Below are 21,543 nucleotides of genomic sequence, written 5' to 3' on the forward strand. Positions count from 1 at the left end.
GAAACAAGTCCCGACTAGAATTTCCGCCCAATCACAGAAGTAACTTCCGCTGTCGTGGAAGCTGTGCCTGTCGGTAGGCAAGATGTGACGTTTCGGAGCCTCTTTGAGGAACATTTTCCCCTCCTCCTCGCCCCCCCCCCCCGCCTAACTTGTTTCCGGTTTGGTCGTGGAGTCTTTGATGCCACTGCCCCATCGACCGGAAGTCGCTTTCTAGTTGGTACATAAGCACAGAGTTAGAGTAAGCAAGGCTTGTCGGGTGGCAAGTGGTTTGAAGCACCTTGGTGGCAGTAAATTCCTCAACCTTCCAGATGTGTTGCTGTTTTATGGTGTGGAAGGGACAGGCCCTGAAGAGATGGCTCAAATACGAAGAACCTCATCATCAGGTTTTGGGGAACCCCCTTTGGGATGTATTTATTCCCCTTAAATCAGTAATTCTGCTCTTGAGTTCACAAGATGTGGCTTTTGTTTCGCTGTTTTGAAACAAGGAAGGTCTCACTCTGTATTCCTGGAACTCACATTGCAGACCTGAACTCAAAGGTCAGCCTGCCTCTGTGTCCCCAGTGCAGGAAGTATGCCCCACCACACCTGGCATTTTTATTTATTTACTTACTTGTTTGTTTGTTTATTGAGATGGAATTATGTATCCCAGGCTGGACTGCAACTCACTTTGTAGACCAGACCCTTAATCCCAATACTAGTGAGACAGAGGTGGGTGGATCTATGTGAGTTCAAGAAGAGGCATTGAGCTGAGCAGTGAGTGGTGGCACACACCTTTTATCCCAGCACTCAGGAGGCAGAGGCAGGCGGATCTCTGAGTTCGAAGTTACCATGTACAGAGTAAGTTCCAGGACAGCCAGGGCTGTTACACATAGAAACACTTCTTTAAAAACCAAAAAAGTGGCATTGCTTTTTTTTTCTTTTGTCTTTTGTTTGTTTTGTTTTTCTGAGACAAGATTTCTCTGTGTAGTCCTGGCTGTCCTAGAACTTCCTCTGTAGACCAGGGTGGGCCTTGAGCTCACAGAGATTCTGCCCCTGCCTCTGCAGTGCTGGAATTCAAGGCATCATCACCACCCAGCTAAGAAGTGGCATTTTAAAAATAGCTTTAGTGATGAAACTAGGAAAAATAAAATCAACTGCTTGCCAGCATTGCAGAAGTGGCATAAGCATTAGAAGGTAGGTCTTGGGCATTGAGTAAATTTGAACGATATTCCTTGCAGAGTTAGGTATGCATCCTAAGAGAATGGGCTCCAAAAAGCCAGTTCAAGCACTAGTGATAAATCCTGGTCCCACTGCCAGTGGTCTCACAGATTGCCCAAGCCACACAACTGTCACCCACATTCAGTCCGGTCCTCGTCCCTGTCCCCCTGCTGTCAGTCCAGAGTCAGTGAGCTTCCACTAGCTCAGGTCAGCTGTCTCTGTGGGTATCCCAAAAATGTTCTTGACCCCTTTGCTCATATTATCACTCTTCCTGCTCTTTGACTAGACTCGGAGAGCTCGGTCCAGTGCTTAACTGTGGATCTCCTCATCTGCCTCAATCAGTTGCTGGATGAAGATTCTATGATAATTCAGGTAGTCATCAATCTGATTACAGTGGAAGGCCAGTTCAGGCATCTTCTTTACTAATGCTTAAGGTCTTAATTGGGATCATCTTTGTGGCTCCCCAGGAATTTCCTTAGTGCCAGGTTTCTCACTAGCCCCATAATGACTCAAGATATCTCTTTCCTTGCTCTCCCTCTCTGTCCTTCCTGCATCTAGTTCCCTCATGTTCTCCTCCTGCTTCCCCTTCTCTCCCCCCCCCCCGAAATACTTCCAATTTTTCTCAGGAGATCTTGTCTATTTCCCTTTCCCAGGAGGACCCATGTAGGGTTTGCCTTGTTACCTAGCTTCTCAAGGGTCATGGACTACAGGCTTGTTATCTTTGTTTTACATCTCATATCCACTTATGAGTGAGTATATACCGTGTTTGTCTTTCTGGGTCTGGGTTACCTCACTCAGGAATTTTTTTTTCTCTCTTCTAGTTCCATCCATTTGCCTGCAAATTTCATAATAATCATTTTTTTTTTTTACCACTTAGTAGTACTACATTGTGTAAATGTACCACAGTTTCTTTATCCATTTTTCAGTTGAGGGGCATCTAGGTTGTTTCCAGGTTCTAGCTATTACGAATATAAGAAAGCATTTTAAGGGGCTGGTGAGATGGCACAGCAGATAAGAACGCTGGCTGCTCTTCCAGAGGTCCTGAGTTCAATTCTGAGCAACCACATGATGGCTCACAACCATCTGTAATGAGATCTGGTGCTCTCTTTTGATCTGCAGGGATGCATGCAGGCAGAACACTGTATACATAATAAATAAATCAAAAAAAAAGAAAGAAAAAGAAAAAAGAAAAAAATTCTAATCACAGTTCAGCATCCCTGGTGGATTCAGGGACTCCAACTCAAGAAAAGGACTTGGTGTCAAAAACCCTTATCCTTGGAGCCATCTTGCTCCCTCATACTTTTTTGAGATAGGGTCCTCCTATGTAACTTCAGGCTAGCCTCAGACTCAGTCTTCCCACCTCTGCCTCTCAGTGATGGCAACACAGATAAGCTGATTCTTTTGTTTGTTTTGAGGCAGGTTCATATTTAGCCCAGGCTGGCTCTCCTTCTTCACCCTCCTCAGTGCTACAGTTGCTATTGTATACCACCAAGTCTGGATTCTCTTGAACATTGGTCAAGGAATTCCTTAGTCAACCATTAAGTCTTTAATTTTTAGAAATCATCTTTCTCATGTTGTTCATATCCTTTTAGTTGTCCTCTGAAGAAGAGTTAGTACATATTACTTAATCCTCTGACAAAAGTGGAAGGTGCTACATGTGTTTTCCAAATGTTGTTTATGTGTAAACTTCCCAGAAGTTTACACTTCCTTGTGTAGTCAAAACACATTATTACTTATAAGCAGAAAAGATAGTTATGAATATTAAGCCAAAGTGTGGGTGATTTAAAAGCACATTTATCTTGCAGCAAAGGTTCTCCTTTTTAATCTGTTCATGATTAAATAGATGAATAGGACCTTATTTTCATTGACACTCTGTGCTTTTAATAATAGGGTCAGTGAAAATGAGTTACGCTGTAGTCTCTTAGGGAAAACTCTGTTTTTATGGCCCATGGATTTGTGCTCATGAAAGAGATGATTATCTGGGCTTAAAAGGACATGCTCACTGCATTTCTGTGACTTGAATGGGTAGCTAGAAAGATTGTTGCTAAAACCTTATTTTTTCTAAGAGTATAACTCAGTTTTGTTGTTATTGCCTACTATGGTTTTGGTGTGGACTGTCTTCACAGGATCCTGTGTTTGAATATTTGTTCTCGGGCTAGTAGTGTTGTTTTGGGAAGTTGTGGAACCTTTGGGACGTGATACAGAACTAGCAGATGGAGGCCATTAGCAGGAGGGCCTTTGAGGGTTACAGCACAGTCTATTTCTGGTTTGTTCTCACTTTCTTGATTGGCTAAGATGTGAAGAAGTCAGGCTCACATTTCCATCACCATGGTTAGAGCTGCTCTAGCAGCCATGCCTTCCCTTCAGGCTATTCTAAACCCTCAAAACTGCCAGTCCAAACTAACCTCTCACCCCCAAAGCTGCCTCTGTCACAGCATAAAAAATTGTAACCATTACCCAAGGTCAGAGATGGGTCTTAACTTCAGAAGATCATCCTTCACGATTGTGAGTGACTCATTTCTTTTGCTGCAGAATCCTCTCTTGGTTTCAATGGGAACTCCAAAACCAAAATTGAAACTGGAACCTGGCAACCGAAGAAGTGTTGCTTGGATAGTCTTTCATTTTTCTTGAATGTATTTAGGTATTCCTTAGTGACACCCCATCTTTCATGTTTAGACTGAGGTATTTCACAAGTATGTTGGGGACCATATGTGCTGAACAGTAGAGAAGCAAGTGGAAATGCCGGTAGCCTCCTTGGGTCCTGATGTGTCTGGTCTCTTTTAGTCCCGTGTCATACAGCCCTGACTGCAGGGAAGGGAGCAGGTGGAGGCTGGCATGCAAGACAGAGCTGTGCTCAAACTCCTGTCTTAGGAAAGTGACAGCATAAACAGTTCACGCTGGAATATGGTAAGCTTAGTAGGAACTTAGGAATGGATCTCTGGGGCTGTTCTATACATGGGGAAGCCATGTTGTTCTAATCAGGTCACTGATTTTAGAAATAGGAAATTCCAAAGAAACCATGCTGCATTACATGTTTTACCATAACCTTTGGAAATGTTCATCTCTTTATTTAACCCAGTATTTTTTTAAACATTGTAATTCATATTTGTCCACATATTTTGATTTTTTTCCCAGACAGGGTTTATTTGTGTAGCCCTTAGCTGTCCTGGAACTTGATATGTAGATCAGGTTGGTCTCAAACCCAAAGATATGCCTGCCTTTGCCTCCTGAGTGCTGGGAGTAAAGATGTGCGCCACTATTATGCCCTCTTCCTCCTCCTCCTCCTCCTCCTCCTCCTCCTCCTCTTCTTCTTCTTCATTTTTGGAAACAGGATTTCTCTGTGTAGCTTTGGAGCCTGTTCTAGAACTCGGTCTGTAGACTAGGCTGGTTTCAAACTCACAGAGATCCGCCTGCCTTTGCCTCTCAAGTGCTGGGATTAAAGGTGTGCGCCACCACCACCACCACTACACCACCACCACCACCACCACCACCACCACCACCACCACCCTTTAACCTAGTAATTTGTTTTTTTTAAAGGGAAGAGTATTCAATGGACTTTGTTTTTTTTTTAAAGATTTTATTTATTTATTTATTTATTATGTATACAACATTACACTTCCATGTATATCTGCACACCAGAAGAGGGCACCAGATCTCATAATGGATGGCTGTGAGCCACCATGTGGTTGCTGGGAATTGAACTCAGGACCTCTGGAAGAGCAGTCAGTGCTCTTAACCTCTGAGCCATCTCTCCAGTCCCCTTAACCTAGTAATTTCAATTTTGGAATTTAGTTTAAAGAAACAATGAGGAATGTTCAGTGATATGTGTGTGCAAGGATATTTATCCTGGTTCTCTTTGAAACAATAAAAAAGGAAGTTGTAGTTCATTACATAATAGAGGATTAAATTTTGGAATACATAACATAGTATATATTAAAATAATGGAAAATCATTCACATTAAGTTAAAGAAAATGAGTACACAGCAACATATGCACTATATCAATGAAAAAACATAAATATACTTTGTACAGAAATATATTAATAGGATGGCATAGAAGCTGCAAGTTTTCCTGTTTTTTTTTTTTTTTTTTTTTTTTTTTTTTTTTTTAGTTTGCAATCAGTTTTCCTGTGGGTTTTTTGTTTGTTTGTTTACAATCTTCTCAAAACAAACATGCTTTCCTCTTAGTTAGAAATAAATAATAGCACTTTTTGTTGAAAATTATACTTATTAGAAACTGAGAGTTCATCTTAATGGTGTGAATAATTCTTTAAGTTATTTCTGTCTGGAACAGTGAGATGGTTCAGTAAGTATTCACTTACTGCTAAGCCTGAAACCCAAGTTCCATTAGTGGAACCCACAGATAGAACCCACTGATACATGTTATCTGTGGACACCCCAACATATAATGGGGGGGGCGTATGCAATGATGCACATCTGTCAGAGAAAACTCTGTGAATTTGGTTCTTTTCTTCCACCTTTATGTGGGTTGCAGGGTTGAACTCAGGTTACTGCTTGCTTAGTCAGCACCTGTCCCCATTGAGCTAACTTAGCAGCCCCATAACTAAGGAAATTTTTTTGTGAATCTTTTATTATTTGATCAAGAAAAAAGAAATATTTAAATCTTTTACAGTTATTTTGTATGTGTGTGTACTCACACACTATTTTTTAGAATCAGGAGATTTATTGAGTTGTCAACTTTTTGAGTATATTCAAGCAGCAGTTTTAATCTGTAAGCTAATCTTTAGCTGTGTCTTGTGTTAGCTCACCACTTGAGTTCATTACATCAATGTTTTCTGGTTTTCCCTAACTAAAATTGTGTTTAGTAAGAATCAGGAATCAGCTTTAAATTCGTCGCTGATAAGCTAACAAGTCTAAAACTTGTTAAACTGATAGAGTGATAAAGTGATCCATTCACATTTTGTGAGTGACCTTTTGGCAATGTTGCAGACCGTCATTTTCAGTGTATTCCCCTATTCTAGATTCTATAATACTGCTGAAGTTTAAAAAAGAGCTAACATAGGTTTGAATAACCTTTTTTTTGGTATCAGACTGTTGAACAGTAGAATCACCTCATAAGAGTTTTGAAAAACCTTGAAAAATGACCTATAAATCAAGAAAATTTATGAATATGGATGATAAAAAGCCAAAACAAATACATACTCAAACAAAACAAAACTTCATGGTTGATCTAACCTGCTGCCTTTGAAAGAATTTAGAAGGTATGAGAGGTTGTATCTTCTTGACAGGGAAACATATTGGAACACAAATCAGTGATTGTTTCCTTCTCTGGAAGGCACTCTAGAGTAGAATGAATGAAGAGATCTTGAAAATAAGAAATTTCTTTAAGTTTAAATACAACAAAATACAAGAAGAGCTGCTTTCTAAAAGATAATGGATATGGGTGCAGAGAATTTCCAAACACACACACACACACACACACACACACACACACACACACACACACACACACACACAGCCTGGATTCCAAGAGCATCAACTTAGTGATGATGCATTGTGGGTAAGGATTTCTGTGGTTTGTTCCCTTAGCTCTTTTTTCCCACTATGCCTACTTTCCTAGCATATGTGTAAGGCCTTAGGATCTACAAGAGCTAAGGGAATCTGAGGAGGTGTTCTACATAATAGTCTGGAATACTTTATGAGCAACTTATTTTCTCTAACTCAGACCCTTGAAAAATAGCATTTCAGCTTGGATAAATCTCTTATTTTAATTTTTGATTTGATTTTTCGAGACAGGCTTTCTCTGTGTAGTTTTGTAGATTAGGCTGGCCTGAAACTCACATAGATCCCTCTGCCTCTGCCTCCTGAGTGCTGGCATTAAAAGCATTTGCCACCACCGCCAGACTAATGAATAAACTATTTTTGAAACTAAAACCCAATAAAGGAAATGGTTTTCCTTGATTCTCTGAGTGATTTGGAGCTTCTTTAAGGGCTTTCCTTGTTGCTATGATAATAGTCAGGTGGGAGAGAGAGAGAGAGAGAGAGAGAGAGAGAGAGAGAGAGAGAGAGAGAGAGAGAGAGAGAAAGAGAGAGAGAGAGGAGAGGGAGAACGCATAAGAGAGATTTAAATTATTACTTTTCCATTTTTAATAAGCTGCAGAATTGTACAATTTAGGAAAGAGAGAGCTTCAAAAAAGTTTTGGCACATTGGTTTTTGCTCTAGATCTTAGAGATCCATTCAATATCCCATCCATCTTGCTTTGAATAACTTTTACAGCGTTTTAACTGTGTGCATGTCATTATGCAAGACAATGGACAGATAATAGGTGGCTAATGTTTATTTAGCACATATTATGTCTCAGATACTATTCTAAACAATATCCATATGTAGCATTGTGTGGAACAACATGAATTGTAAATTGTGATGAGTAATTTCATCTCTGTCCCTTCTACTCCTTTACATTTTGTTTAGGAGAGTTAGTTATTCTACACTTCCGAATGAAAACTTGGGCAAGCCCCACAGATTCTTGTTTTTGCTTGTGTCACACATTTAATAATTAGAATATCTAGTACTAAATCAGAGAGCTAAAGCCCCTTGCCACTTAGACAGGAGTGGGTGATGCTTTCCTCCTCTGCCCCTGCTCTGTCCCTGGGTTTTACTTCATCTCCTGTAGCTGATGTACAGTGGCTTCTTGCTCCAGGAGTGGAGGGAAAGCTTGGTAGAGCACAGTACTCCTAACCTCTGATGCTTGTAATCTAAGTTTGGTGTTCTGTTAATTCATCTTGAGGTGGGGGGAGGGAGGGGATTCTCTTATCTGCCAAAATCGATCACAAATAGCATCCCCCTAAGGTCCAAGGATCCATCCCTCATCCTGACTCTGGCACGCTCATAGCTCCCCCTTCCCCCTGGCAATCTTTAAACTTCCTCCCCCATTTTCTACTCGTGTGCTTTTGCCATGCCAAGCAGCTTTCTTGACAGGACTTGCCCAATGTCAGTTTTTCCTCAACTTTTGCTCAGCATTCTGGGAGTGTAAAACAATTTAGCTATCTCCCTTTCTTCTCAGTATACAGAAGCTACTTACAGCTAGTGGGTTGCTTCTGTAAGAGAGGTATGGGGATCTGGCTAGTAGCTATAATTTGCCAATTAGCCTGTTGAGGAACAAAGGAGTGTGTGTGTGTGTGTGTGTGTGTTTAAGTAATATTGTATTAATTATTTGATAATTTCATATAATATATGAAATTTTTGCTCATATTCACCCTCCACTCCTCCCAGATCCAGCCCCACCTTCTTACCCATTCAACTTCATGTTTAGAACTGAGTATTCTGATACTATCGTTACAATCTTAAAATATTTGTGTTTACTTAGTGTAAAAATAGTTTGCTTACATGTATATCTGTGTACCATGTGTGTCTTATCACAGCAACAGAAAAATAACTAAGACATATCTAAAATCAATGTAATCATATTAATGACAAAAGGGACAAAATTATACTATCACTTTAATAATTGTAGAAATGTACTTGCTGAATCCAACATCCTTTCATGATGAAAAGAAAATGCAGTCCATCAAGGAACACATGTGTTTAGATATATACATAACAAATATAAAGCAAGTAATCCAGTTTCAACAGGGCAAATGATCAGAATAACCATTTCTTCAAAGAAGATATACTTTGAAGAATGTATATCTTCAAAGAAGGCCAGGGAGAGTCCTCAGCAGTCAAGAGCACTGGATGCTTTTCTGGAGGACCTGTGTTCACTCTGAAGCACCCACACGGCAGCTCCCAGCTGTCTGTAACTCCAGTTGCATGACATCACACACACTCTTCTGGCCTCCGTGGACACTATGTGCAAGTGTTACATAGACATACATGCCAACAAAACACCCATACAATAAAATAATTTTAAAAATTTAAACAAGATATACAGATGGCTATGGCCAATAAGCACAGTATTACTCTCAGTATCACTGGTTATTATGAAAATGTATCTACACCATGGCGGTTCTCACTCATTAGGAAGGCTGTAATAACAAGATAACAATAGCAATCATTGGCACAGATTTAAAACACTTCATCCCCAGCCAGGGTTGCAAAATTTTAGAAATTATTTGTTGTAGTTGAATTATATCTATCCCCATAAATGGGTGAATGATTTATTTGGGAGCAGGGTCTCAGGATGTAATCCAGGCTAAAGAAATCATCAAATCTCAGTCCTCCTGCTTCATCCTCCTGAGTTCTGGGACCAACCCCATAAACTCATGCTACAGTTCTAAATCCCAGTTTAGAAGCAGAGTAGAGACTGGAGAAACTCACACCAACAGTTACATATGAGCACTGCATTGTGTATAAGGTTCTTCACAAACAAGATTTTATATATATACATATATATATATATATATATATATATATATATATATGTATATCTGACATGAAAAAAAAAGCCAGCTTTCAGGGAAATACTGAAAATCCTTCCCCACCTGGGACTTCATTCACATAGCACATCCTAGGGTCAGTTTACAGAGAAAACTGGAAGCTATTCTCCACCTGGGACTTCATGTAACTAACAGAGCATGCTTGGGAAAAGCCCACACTATAAAAAAAGAGAGGATGGTACTCTGTAAATGTCCTGTAGAGGGTATAGGCCTCATGGTCTACATCTTCTGGTGTTTTACCCTTAGCTCACTAACCTACTCCCTTTCTCAACAGTGTTTTCTCTTTCTAAATAAACTGTCTATTCCTAGTTCTAGCTATGTGTCCCAGTGTGATCCTTTGTCTTGGGATACAAGAGCCTTGATATTTCAGCAGGAATCCAGGGGCTCATATCTGTGTCTATTACACCAGATTGTCAGAATGTGACCATATACGGAGATAGGGTCTTTACTGAGTTCACCATCTTAAAGTAAAATCATTAGGGTAAGATTTAACTCTGCTATTTCTGTCCTGTTGAAAGAGGAGATTTGGACGCAGAGTCATACATAGAGGAAGGCAGTGCAAAGTAACACAGTGATAAAACAGACAGGTACTTGTCTAGGAGAGGGCCTGGAATGGATACATCCCCTGGGGAACCGACACTGCTCCTACCTTGACTCTTACCTTCTAGTCTTGGGCCTGTGAAACAATGAATTTGTGTTGATTAAAACCATCTAGTTTGTGTGACAGCTATTACAACAGCCCTAAACAGACCAGCAGCACATTATTCCTGTAATTTTTCAAATAAGTACCGGATTCTTTTAACTAAGTTATAGAATTAGGAAATATGGTGATTTGAATAAGAATGGCTCCCACAGGCTCATATATTTGAATGCTTAGTCACCAGGGAGTGGCACTACTTAGGAGGACTAGGAGGGTTGGTCTTGTTGGGGTGGGTGTGCCTCTCACTGCAAGTGGGCTATGAGGTTTCAAGGGCCCAAGTCAGGCCCAGTGTCTCTGTCTTCCTGCTGCCTGTGGATCCAGATGTAAAAGTCTCATCTACCCCTCCAGCATGCTGCCTGCCATGATGATAATGTACTAAACCTCTGGAACTGTAAGCCAGCCTCAATTAAATGTTTTCCTTTAGAAGAGTTGCCGTGGTCATGGTGTCTCTTCATAGCAACAGAACCCTAAGATAGAAAGATTTTGTGGACTTTTGAAGTTCACAGGCATTTACAGGTTATTTCTCTATCACACGCCTAAATGGAATTCTGATTCCATGGGCCGAGGAAACAAACATTACACTTGCCTCATTTCTTCCCATTATCCAAAATGAGCCTGGAGATGCACTGCTCTCAGCCATGTTTCCTCTTTCATATGCCTTGCTGAAAGGGAAAAGCTCACTTTTGATGTCAGTCTACTTAAGGCTTACGAAAAGTTTCAAGGCGTTTGTGCTTCAAGATTCTCAGCAGAGCCACCTGCAGCAGGGATGCCTTGCCGACTGCTGAACACTGCTAGATTGGAAAATGCTTGATTTGAAAGGAAATGGATATTATCAATCCTTCCTAGAATATCAAAAGCAGTAGGATACACTCATGCTCACAAACTACAATGACTGCCTAGGAAACCACTTTCAGAGTGGCAGATGTGCAGCCTGCTGAATTTCGATCATCTTTACAAATTTGTTATAGAATCATTTGATTTTGGAAACTGTCTTCTTACATTTGTGTGATAAATTTGCATAGACAAAATGCAACTTTCCAGCTTCCAGACTGAATCTCACTATTTTTGGTTGTTGTTAAATTGTGCATGTGTGCTTCTGTGTGTGTGGGGGGGTGGGAGGGTGGGGGAGTGTGTGTTACCATCCTCAGAGAAGAATTGACATGACGGCTTGGAAGAAATCAGATGATTACCACTTGTGATGGGAACTTGACGAAATCTAGAATCAGCTGGGAAGTAGGCCTTTGAGCACATCTCTGAGGGATTATCTCGGTTATGTTGCTTGATACAGGAAGACCCAGATTAATTGTGAATGGAAATGTCATCTGAGCAGAGGATCCTGGGTGGTGTAATGGGGGAGAGGCCTGTACATCACAATGCGCTCGTTGTTCTCTTGACGGTGGATGCACTGGGAGCAGCTGCTTTAAGCTCCTGCCGTCTTGATGTCTCTGCTGTGATGGACTGTACCTTGAACTATGAGCCAGAATAAGCCCTATTTCCTTTATCAGACTATTCCTCCTCCTCCACCTCCTCTTCCTCCCCTTCTTCTTTTCTTCTTTTTAAATCACAGCACCAGGAAAGAAATTAAGACACTGCTGGATTTTGTCATCATTGGCAGTGGATTTTCAAGTTTCCCATTTCCAGGTTCTTGGATGGAATTGGGCTCCAGAGGCTGAGGCAGTGGGATCATGAGTTAACAGGCCAGCCTTAGTTGCATGAGTGCTTGTCTCAAACACCCAGAATAAAAGCACAATGTTTCTCTTACAGATACTGTAGACCTACCACAATTTTGTCTGTCTTGTAAGTTCTTCCTGTAATTAGAACTTAGCCCAGTGCTGACCAACTAACAGAACTTCCTCCCTCAGTGGCAATGCTCCATGCATGTGCTGTGCAGCATGGCGGCGATTGGCTGTATGTAACTATTGAGCAGTTGTTAAGGGGCCCATGGGACTGTGAAATGGAAGCTTTAGTCTTTAAGGTTAGTTAAGTAGACTCACGTACCCTGGGGCTACTGTTCTGAATATTGCAGCTGTTGCTAACATTTAGCACAGCTTTTGCTGTGGATAGACTTAGGCCTACCATTTTGGAACTTGTCTTCTTTTTGTTCCCACTCTGTCTCTTAACCCACCATGTTGGTCTGTCTATCTTTTTGGTAAAAATATTAATTGTTATATATAATATATATAATATTATAATATCTGTTCACCCACTGACAGCACAATGAAATTGTTTACAGACAACAGTTAATAGGGAGTAAATAAAATAGTCCAAAATGCTGTATCAAAAGTAGGTAATGTAAAAGAGAAAAAAATTAACCTTAAAAATCATTGAATAGTAAAAGAATTAAGAGTAGAGAAAACAAATACATCAGTGGTAACAGATTGAGACAATGTCCCTATAAAAACACAAAGATTGTAAAACTGGATGAGATGTTGAAGCTTAACCAGTGGAACCACCAGAGAACATCTAATTATCCAAGCTCTGATGCTCAGCAATACACACAAAGTGTTATCAAGGAGGGATGCTTCCCCAAGTCTGGTGCCCAGTGTCGTTAAATAGGGCAAGTAGAGAGCTGCATAGCTGCTTGTTTGCCTGATGCCACCCAGTTGGTCATACTCTAGTCCTTTCAGCCATAAAGACATATTTACCATAAGCTCCACATTGAACTTCCAGTGGGGTTTTTCCTAGACTTTACCCTATGAACATTTTCTTCTGTGTGTATTTTAATGTACAACAGAATTTTCCACTGAAATAAACCACAGCAGGAGCAGACAGTTTTCCTGACTCCTGTAAATCCTCCTAGTGACAGAGTTTGAGCCTGGTCTTGGGGACCTCAGCCCCTGTACTTCTTGTCAGCCCTGTCCAGATAGGACACCCTGGACTGACTTTAGACTATGTTATTCATGCCATCCTCATCCCTACTGCAAATTGAGAGCCACAGTGCAAACTCCTGTCACTTCATGTAGTGATGTTAGGAAGGGAGTTTCCACCTTTTGCTGTTTTTGCACTGGCCACCCGTCCGTCACCATGTTCTGTTTGGTGTGAGAGGTGACAAGAACATTTAATAAATTTCCCCAGGCCATAGTCGTTCTCTCACACCATTCTCCTTTTTACCTTTAAAAGATTATGATATGCACACCTTTTTGGATGAACATGTAATTTTCATTAGTGTTATAGCTATATTTGCATTCTTTTGTACATATATGTACGTGTATGAATGTGTTTGCTTTAGAGATTATTGCAATATACATCCCTAACTTTGTGTTCACTCTGAGTTAATATTGTATTACTTCACTTAAATAGTTCTAGTGTATATTATAAACCTCATTCATTGTCAAATGTTATGTTTTTGCTGTAAAAATGCCACTTTCTAGAGGGGAAACCAGCCTTCTGTATTTACTATTTGCCATCATCTATTCTTTCCTGAGTCTCAGTGTTCATGTGGAATCATCTTCCCACAGTTCAGGGAATGTCCCTGGGCAGCAGGTCTGTCCTAATGACTTGTCTCAGGGTTATTTATTGGAGAGAACTTTACTTCTTGGAGAATATCTTTACTGGATGTAGAATTCCGGGTTGATAGGTAATTTACTGCTGTTCTATTGTCTTCTGACCTCCATTGTTTATGAAGCAAAATCAATGTTTTATTGCTTGAAGATTTTTTTCCATCTTTGAGTTTTAGCGTTTGTATATATGGTCTTTAAAAAAGTACCTGCCTGCCTGGAGTTTGTAGACTCCTGAACCTATAAATTTATGTCATTCACCAAATTTGAGATGTTGAACATTATTTTTTCAAACGTTTCTCTTCCTGGTTCTTTCTCCTCTGATTTTGAAACTCCATCTACACTTAGTTTATATCTTTTGATATCATACAATTCCTCCTTACTCTGATTTAAAAAAAAAATCTCTGCCTTTGTGTTCAAGTTGACTAGTTTTTCTGCTTGCTTGTCTTCACTTAATATTTCTTTTAAAAATTGTCATTTGATTACCTTCCAGTATTTTTATTTTAATTTCAGGTGGCTACATTTTCATTTCTAGAATTGATCCCCTGTCCCTCCCACCCCCTTCTGTCTCTCCCTCTCTACCTCCCTTTCTTCCATCCCTCCCCCCTGTGGTACTGGGGATTGGAGCTCTCTCTCTCTCTCTCTCTCTCTCTCTCTCTCTCTCTCTCTCTCTCTCTCACACACACACACACACACACACACACACACACACACACACACACACACACACACACTCGAGTGCACACACGATGCTTTAGAAACTTTGCCAGCTAACTCTAACATCTGGGTTTTATCAAGTTCTGGGTCCAGCAGGGCTTCTTTCTCTACTACAGAGCAGCCTCGCATCTGTTCCCATGTTTCAAGGGGGAAGTTAGTATTCAGAAAAAGTTGTTCTCATGGCCATGACACAGACAAAAGAGGAAAGCTCACATTTCTGATGTTTCAAGCCAGACTTGTTTGAGGTTTGCCAGCATTTCATTCAATAAAACAAGTTCCAGGGTAAAGCCCAACATTGGCAGGCAAGGAAGTATACTCCCTTCATGAAGGTTGGGAACAAATAGATAGGATATGTATGCTTTAAAAATGAAAATCTAATTTTTTTTAATAAGGAGTATGTCTTTGGCTAGTGAAACAAATGGACAAAGATCAGTCACTGGCCCTAAGCTGAATAACCAGAAGCTGCATGGGACCACTGGTATCTTTGAGGCATAATGAAAAGTGACTTACATGTGGAATAGTGTACTTTTAAATTGAAAGTTTTTCTCCTTCTTGATAAAATGTCATTCCCTTTACAGAATGTTTGCCTCCAAAGTGTCTGACTGAAAAATGAAGAAATGATTAGACTCTAAGTTTGTGAAAATTCAACCTCATCTGCCCTTGGCCTGTGCTTATTTATGTCCACCTTCATCTCAAGCCACTGATGTCTGATAGGTTGATGATAAGGAACAAATGTAAGCCTAGATTATCTGGTCCCAAGGTAGCTAGTCGAGAAGTGTGGCAGAAACAAAACAGTTATTCAGCCATGTTAGGGGATTTAATTACACACATTCCTACTCCGACTTTGTATTTCTGAATTCTTTAAGTACAAACCTTATCCCAGGTGAACTACATTCCTCCAGGGTGGAAGTTTGCTTTATGAAGCTCTTCAACCGGCTGTTCATTTGTCTACCGAATGATGTCCTTTGTGATAATCCAGCTGTAGGAGAGCACTTTTCTGGGTTGTCTAAGTTGTTCTAGAATTCACAAACTGGAGAGACAGTGTGGGAACCATCTAGAAGCTAGAAGTAGCACCAGTTACAAGTAACGGTGGTGACCTGGGACCCGAACAATGGGGCCCTCACCGTGTGGGCCTGCCGCTGACTGCATTAGCTGTAAGGACTGGATCCGAGAATACCCAGCTGCTGTTTGGACTGGAGTAGCACTGAAGAAGCACCGCTCATCGGTCATCAGAGAGAAAGCAGTTTGGGATTAAGTTACACAACGGTAGCAAAGCTCAGAGCAGCATCCAGGAATGGTGAGGGGCGGAGGCTTTCCGATGTCCAAAAGGCGTGAGTTACACAATGGTAGCATACTGACACACGAAGCAGGGAACATTCAAGGGGTAGCCGAACCTTTTCCGATTCCTTGGAGTCTGGAGTCCACTGTTATGCCACCCTGGCTAGTTCTGCTTTTTTCCTTAAATAAAATAGTCATTCGTGAGCCGGGCGTTGGTGGCGCACGCCTTTAATCCCAGCACTCCGGAGGCAGAAGCAGGCGAATCTCTGTGAGTTCGAGGCCAGCCTGGTCTCCAGAGCGAGTGCCAGGATAGGCTCCAAGGCTACACAGAGAAACCTTGTCTCGAAAAACCAAAACAAACAAACAAAAACAGTCATTCGTGACCCGATTGACTCTCAGGCTTCTGTTAGGGCTGAAATTGCCATTTCCACAAGGGCACGTGTTGTAGATGGAGCAGGCTTTACTAACTTCTCAGGTCTCTGCTTTACTAAGGTCACAAAGCCACACCTAATGTCAACAATGGAGGAAATGGGCAAACAGGATGAAACTGGAACTGGTGGCCCTGAAGAGCAGTTTTTGCAACTTCCATGACCCCTTTTTGTGAGTGCTACTTCCATTTTACCCACTAGGTGGCACCACAGTACATAGTAATGAGAAAAAATGACTGACAAGGTGCTGCAAGAAAAGTTGCTAGACCAGAGAAACAGCTGTCTTTAGATTAGCTGTAAATTGAGCGTAATTAACTTCTTTAATAAACTGTATCTTCCAGATAGGGAAATCTTGGAGCTGGAGAGATGGTTCAGTGAGTGGCTAAGAGCACTTGCTGCTCTTGCAGAGGACCTGGGTTTGGTTCCCAGCACTCACATGGGGTGGCTGAAAGCCTCCAGTCCCAGGGGTTCCAACACCCGCATTTTGTCTCTGTGAGCAACTGAATGCATGTGGTTCACATATAGACAAGTACACTCACACACACAAAATGAAAATACATAAATCTTTTTAAAAAGATATGACAATCTTACACAGTCATGATAGAGAGTAAGTAACCTGTTCATTCTCTTTCATTCCTGTAAACTTGAACAAAGAGAAGCTTAAAGTCTCCGACTGTATCAGTAACAACCTTGCTGGACTAAATCAGTTGAGGACATGCCTAGCCCTCGGATCTCATCCTTCAGGATATTAAATCTCTTTGTTGAGAGGATGGATTACTGCCAGATCCTTTTATCGCTAGGGCTGAGCTCTTGGAGCTGTTGGGGATTAGACATGAGCCTTCTCTACCCTCAGTGCCTTCACATCCTTTCTCAGTCATTCTTCTGTGAGGCTCAGATAAGATGCCAGAGATAAAGGAGGGGCAAATGTGGCCACCTCTGCAGCATCTCCTTCCTGGTACCCAGCAGCCAAGCTATCCTGGTGACAAAATACAAGATCTTCTTGGTTCCCCTCGCATCCTCAGCAGGACAGGCCCACATTTGTTTATCTGCCCCATGTTCGATACAATTCAGGATGGGGTTACTCAGTGGAAAGCAAAGCTGGGCAAGTCTAGTACATCTGCCAGGATGAGTGATGCTGAGAGATGCCTGGGGAATGGTATCGAAGTCTAACATCTCTCAAGTGTACTGGGCTATGGATCTGCTGCATGACACATCCAACTTCCTGAGGCATCATTAGTATCCAGCACCATTTATAAGGCAATTTATTTGTGCATGACTTGCATGCGTATCATGTGCTTTAGCCCATGCATACAACACTTCCCCACATCTTCCTCTAAGTGGACACACAGGCTGTGCTACAGATTCTGAGGTTAAGGATTCTAGGGGGACATTTACATTGTCATTGCCATAACCATCAGGGTACCTGCAATACCCCAAGAGACAAAGGCAGAGTTTCATTAAAATAAAAGTTATACTTTTCAGTTTTGGACCTTAAGTAAATAGTCAACTACTGGGAAATTTCTCCTGTTTTTGGTGGAAAATATAATTTTGAAATCATGAGTTAGATTTGAAAGTTGTCCTTTTCATCAGCAATCCCATCTCAGACCAAGAAGTTAGGGTCTTAGAAATGCCTGGACCTAATCTAGACACTCACAAATAAGAGTGACAGAGATCACACACTCTAAGTTTGAACAATCTGTACAAGGAGACAGAGTAACAACTGTCAAACACACACAGTGCTTTAACCAGCAATCCCACGTCTACATTGTTATCAGATCTGCTTTCAAATAAGAAAACTTATCTGTAGACTGAGCCATTCACTATGGCATTGTAACAGCCAAAACCTAGATACAACTCAAGTATCCAGCTGAGAAAAGAAATCTCCCAAGGAACAAGGAACCTCAAGGTACCAATAGGGAAGGATCTCTAGGTCCTAGGAACAGAGCAAGGTACAGAAGTGTGTGAATATAAGTAATAGGTGTGCCTTTCCTCTCTCCATCTTCCTCTCAGTGTGTATGTATGTATGTATGTATGTATGTGTGTGTGTGTGTGTGTGTGTATGTATGTATGTATGTATGTATTTTTCTGCTTGTGTTTGCAATAAGAAAGCTGTGTAAGGCTATCCTAGAAATGAGTAGCTTTGCTTGACTACAGAAAGAGATGCTGACTAGCGTGGGCAAGAACAGAGAATACTTGTTGGGAACCTTTTGAATTAGTGTTTTTGGCTATGTATGTTCATATGAAGGGGGTCAAAGGGTGATGTCAGGTGTCTCTCACAATTACTTTCCCTTTTATTCATCCATTTATTTAGAGACAGAGTCTCTCACTGAACCTGGAGCTTGCTGATTTGGCTAGCCTGGGTGGCAGTGAGCAGGGTCCTCTGCCTCCATGCCTGGCCTGTATGGCCACACCTGTTTGGTTTCTTGATTGTTTGTTTGCTTTTAACATCAGGATTGAACTCAGAGTTTCTGCTTACAAAAGCGTTTACTGACTGAACCATTGCCCCAGCTTCTCCTTGTTAATTTTGAACCACATAAACACATTTACCCTTTCAGGCAACAACAGTAAAAATCATTACTAATACCCAGATCCCCCAACAATCAAAACTCCACAAAAAGCCCAACAATTCTAAATTTATGAATGTCACTGTTGCAGTCTGAACTATGATGATCTTGTGGTGTTGCCAATGACCCAAAGAGAGGGTCATTTCTCTTTGCCATTTTTGTAACGGTAGTGGATCTTTGCATGATTGACAAGCTCATGCAAGGTTAGGATGAACCCTCGTGTGAAGTCACAGTCTTGTCATGAATACTTCTTTGTATCCCATCTTCCTTTCTAATAACTGATAAATCCTACTAGAGAGGGCTATTGCCAGGACTCCACTAGTGCACACCGGTAAAGTATAGCGTGAAATGCTCAAAAAGAACACAACAGAACCTACAGACTGTTAGGCTGCAGCTATTGTGACACAGGCTCCAGCACTGTAACTGTCAGCAAAGGGTTGGGAGTACAGCTGTTGACACCCAGTAGGCACTAAATGGCTATCATCTCCCTCACAGCCCTACTTCCTGGACTTCCTGGGTTCTCCTAGGCTCTGTCTCTCTGAGAGACTGAAGTAATTTTCCACAGAACAGCTTGTGAGCTCTCCACTTTGGTCTGCAGGTGGACCTATTGAGCTACTCCAGACTGGTTCAGGAATTTTAAATGAAGAATCTGTTTGGCTCTATTATTTTCATGTCAGTTTCTTAGGTTTATCTAAATAAACATTTCCATATTCTTTTTGTCGGCATTTAAGTGGATTAAGTTATGGCAGGGGAGTGTGGTGTGCTGTGAAATCCAGCATCTACTCTAAGCCTTCAGAGTCAGTGAAGGAGAGGTACAGGTGGTTCTCTGAGTAACTCAGAAAAAAACAGAAACAACCCTCCAAATAAAGAGCCAACATGTTTAGAATGTTGGGGGTCACACCTCACAAGCTCCATCTTTAACTTCTTTGGGAGAATTAGCATGGCCTGTTCTAGATAAGACTGAAAACCCAAACCTAGATAATTAAGGCCCCAACCTTTGTATCTCCCCTCAGGCAAATCACCATGAAACAAAATGCATAAGCCTTAAGCAGACATTGATTATAGAAAATGATATTCTAAGTGAGAGGGGACTGCCTTTTGCTGGTTTTGTTTGGTTTGACTTTGTCTCTATGTAGCCCAGGCTAGCTTTGAAATCATTATCTTCACGTCCCCAACCCCCACTCCCAGTGCTGGGATTACTGGTGCTGTGACACTCAGCTAACGCTTCAGTTTTATGCATGTTGGGTCCTCATATGCATTGCTTATGAACAGTTCCTATATTATCCCCATGAGCTAGTGTTCACCCTCATCTTTCGGATACAGGAAGCAATCCTTGGAGAAGTTAAGTGGGCTAACATTACAGAGCAAGCAGGGAAGAAGGAAGGCATTTGAATAGTCTGCCTCTTTCTGTAGCATCCAGACATAGTTGAGTAGAAAGGACCCTCCGTCTTCTCCTGTGTTTCCCCCAGTCTTTGCTGGAGTATGAGTTCAGGGTCCTTGAAGCCTCCCAGAGATCTCTTCCAATTGATCAAGTGACTACAAATTTAAAAAGGCTTTCTTATTGCAGTTGTTTATACACTTCTTTACAGCCTGGGACACCAGTGCTCAAGGGCCGGGGAGAGACTGCGCGGTGGTTGAACTCTGGGTTCTAATCAGAGCATGGCCATTACTGAGCTTTGGGAATGAAGAGAGTTGGGCAATGGCTAGAAGGCCAGGAGAGTGGAGTTCTTCTATACGTAGGATCACTGGGTGTCTGAAAGGTGTCTAGAAGCATGGTGCTGAACACACCCCAGGGACCATTTGGCTTAACTATCACGACACCCCTGCATGGGGAAGCCACTACTACTCTTCACGTATGAGAAATTTAGACTGAGAAGGTCAGTCAGTCACTTCATCCTAGATCCTCATAGCTGGTAAGAGCCAAGTCAGTGCTAGCCAGTTTGGTTTGGGAGCTTACACCTTGTCCCTTGGCCTGGTGACCCTGATGCCAATTGAATTACCTATGCTTGCATTGCCCAGTCAGGTTGTTCTCTGTGCAAATGCACTGACATGCATACTGTAAACAAAAATGGGTCCTGCCTCTTGGGTGATTTGGCCATGATTCTCTCTTGACAATCTGCTCCGAAGGTCCTTTTCCTTTTCCAGGTGAACTCTCTCTTTCCTCTTGAAGCATCCTTCCCGCAAAGCTAGACAGATCGAGGGATTCATTGCTACAAGGGCACCAGGGCTGCTTTGCCTCACTATTCAGGACACACACATGCCAGAGCCTTTAAATGACCCCGAGACAGCCAGATCCCGATCAGCAAAGGGAGAAAAACAAAGAATTTTCTTGGCTGTGTTTTGTAGTTTCCATTAGCTTAACTGTCATCAAGAACAATGCTGACTCAGGACCTGAATTATTTCTTTCTCTGCTTGGGTTCTTGCCTTTGGCTTGATGCCATCCTCTGCATGCCACAAGGCATGAAGACAGGTCTCCACCGCGTCTATCTCTCTGCAAGGAGACAGATAGCATACATTCTGGAACAGGGAGCAATATGGCTTATTGCTTGGGAGAGTGCATCCAAGTCCTGGCTTGGACACTTCGGAGCTATGTCCTTGAGCACATTGCTTAATCAAAGGCTTGTCTTTCTTCCTCTATCAGCTCCAGACTCTGAGGCTGCCTCCTTGTGATGATTGTGGTTAGGGTCCATAAGACAAGCAGGGACAATGCTCAGGGCAATGTGCAGCCCTGGCCCTACGCTGGGTGGTGGAGATTTCTATACCTGA

General features: G+C 41.7%; 1 long non-coding RNA gene across 1 annotated transcript; it reads left to right on the top strand.

The window, feature by feature from the left end:
- The first annotated feature begins 4 nt into the window (after positions 1-4).
- On the top strand, positions 5-16,983 carry LOC107978055. The gene is made up of 3 exons (XR_003479889.2): positions 5-383; positions 1,484-1,569; positions 15,086-16,983. It is a non-coding gene; the product is annotated as an uncharacterized LOC107978055 (long non-coding RNA).
- The last annotated feature ends 4,560 nt before the right edge of the window (positions 16,984-21,543 follow it).

Source organism: Cricetulus griseus (assembly GCF_003668045.3).
Source record: "Cricetulus griseus strain 17A/GY chromosome 1 unlocalized genomic scaffold, alternate assembly CriGri-PICRH-1.0 chr1_1, whole genome shotgun sequence".
Lineage (NCBI taxonomy): Eukaryota > Metazoa > Chordata > Mammalia > Rodentia > Cricetidae > Cricetulus > Cricetulus griseus.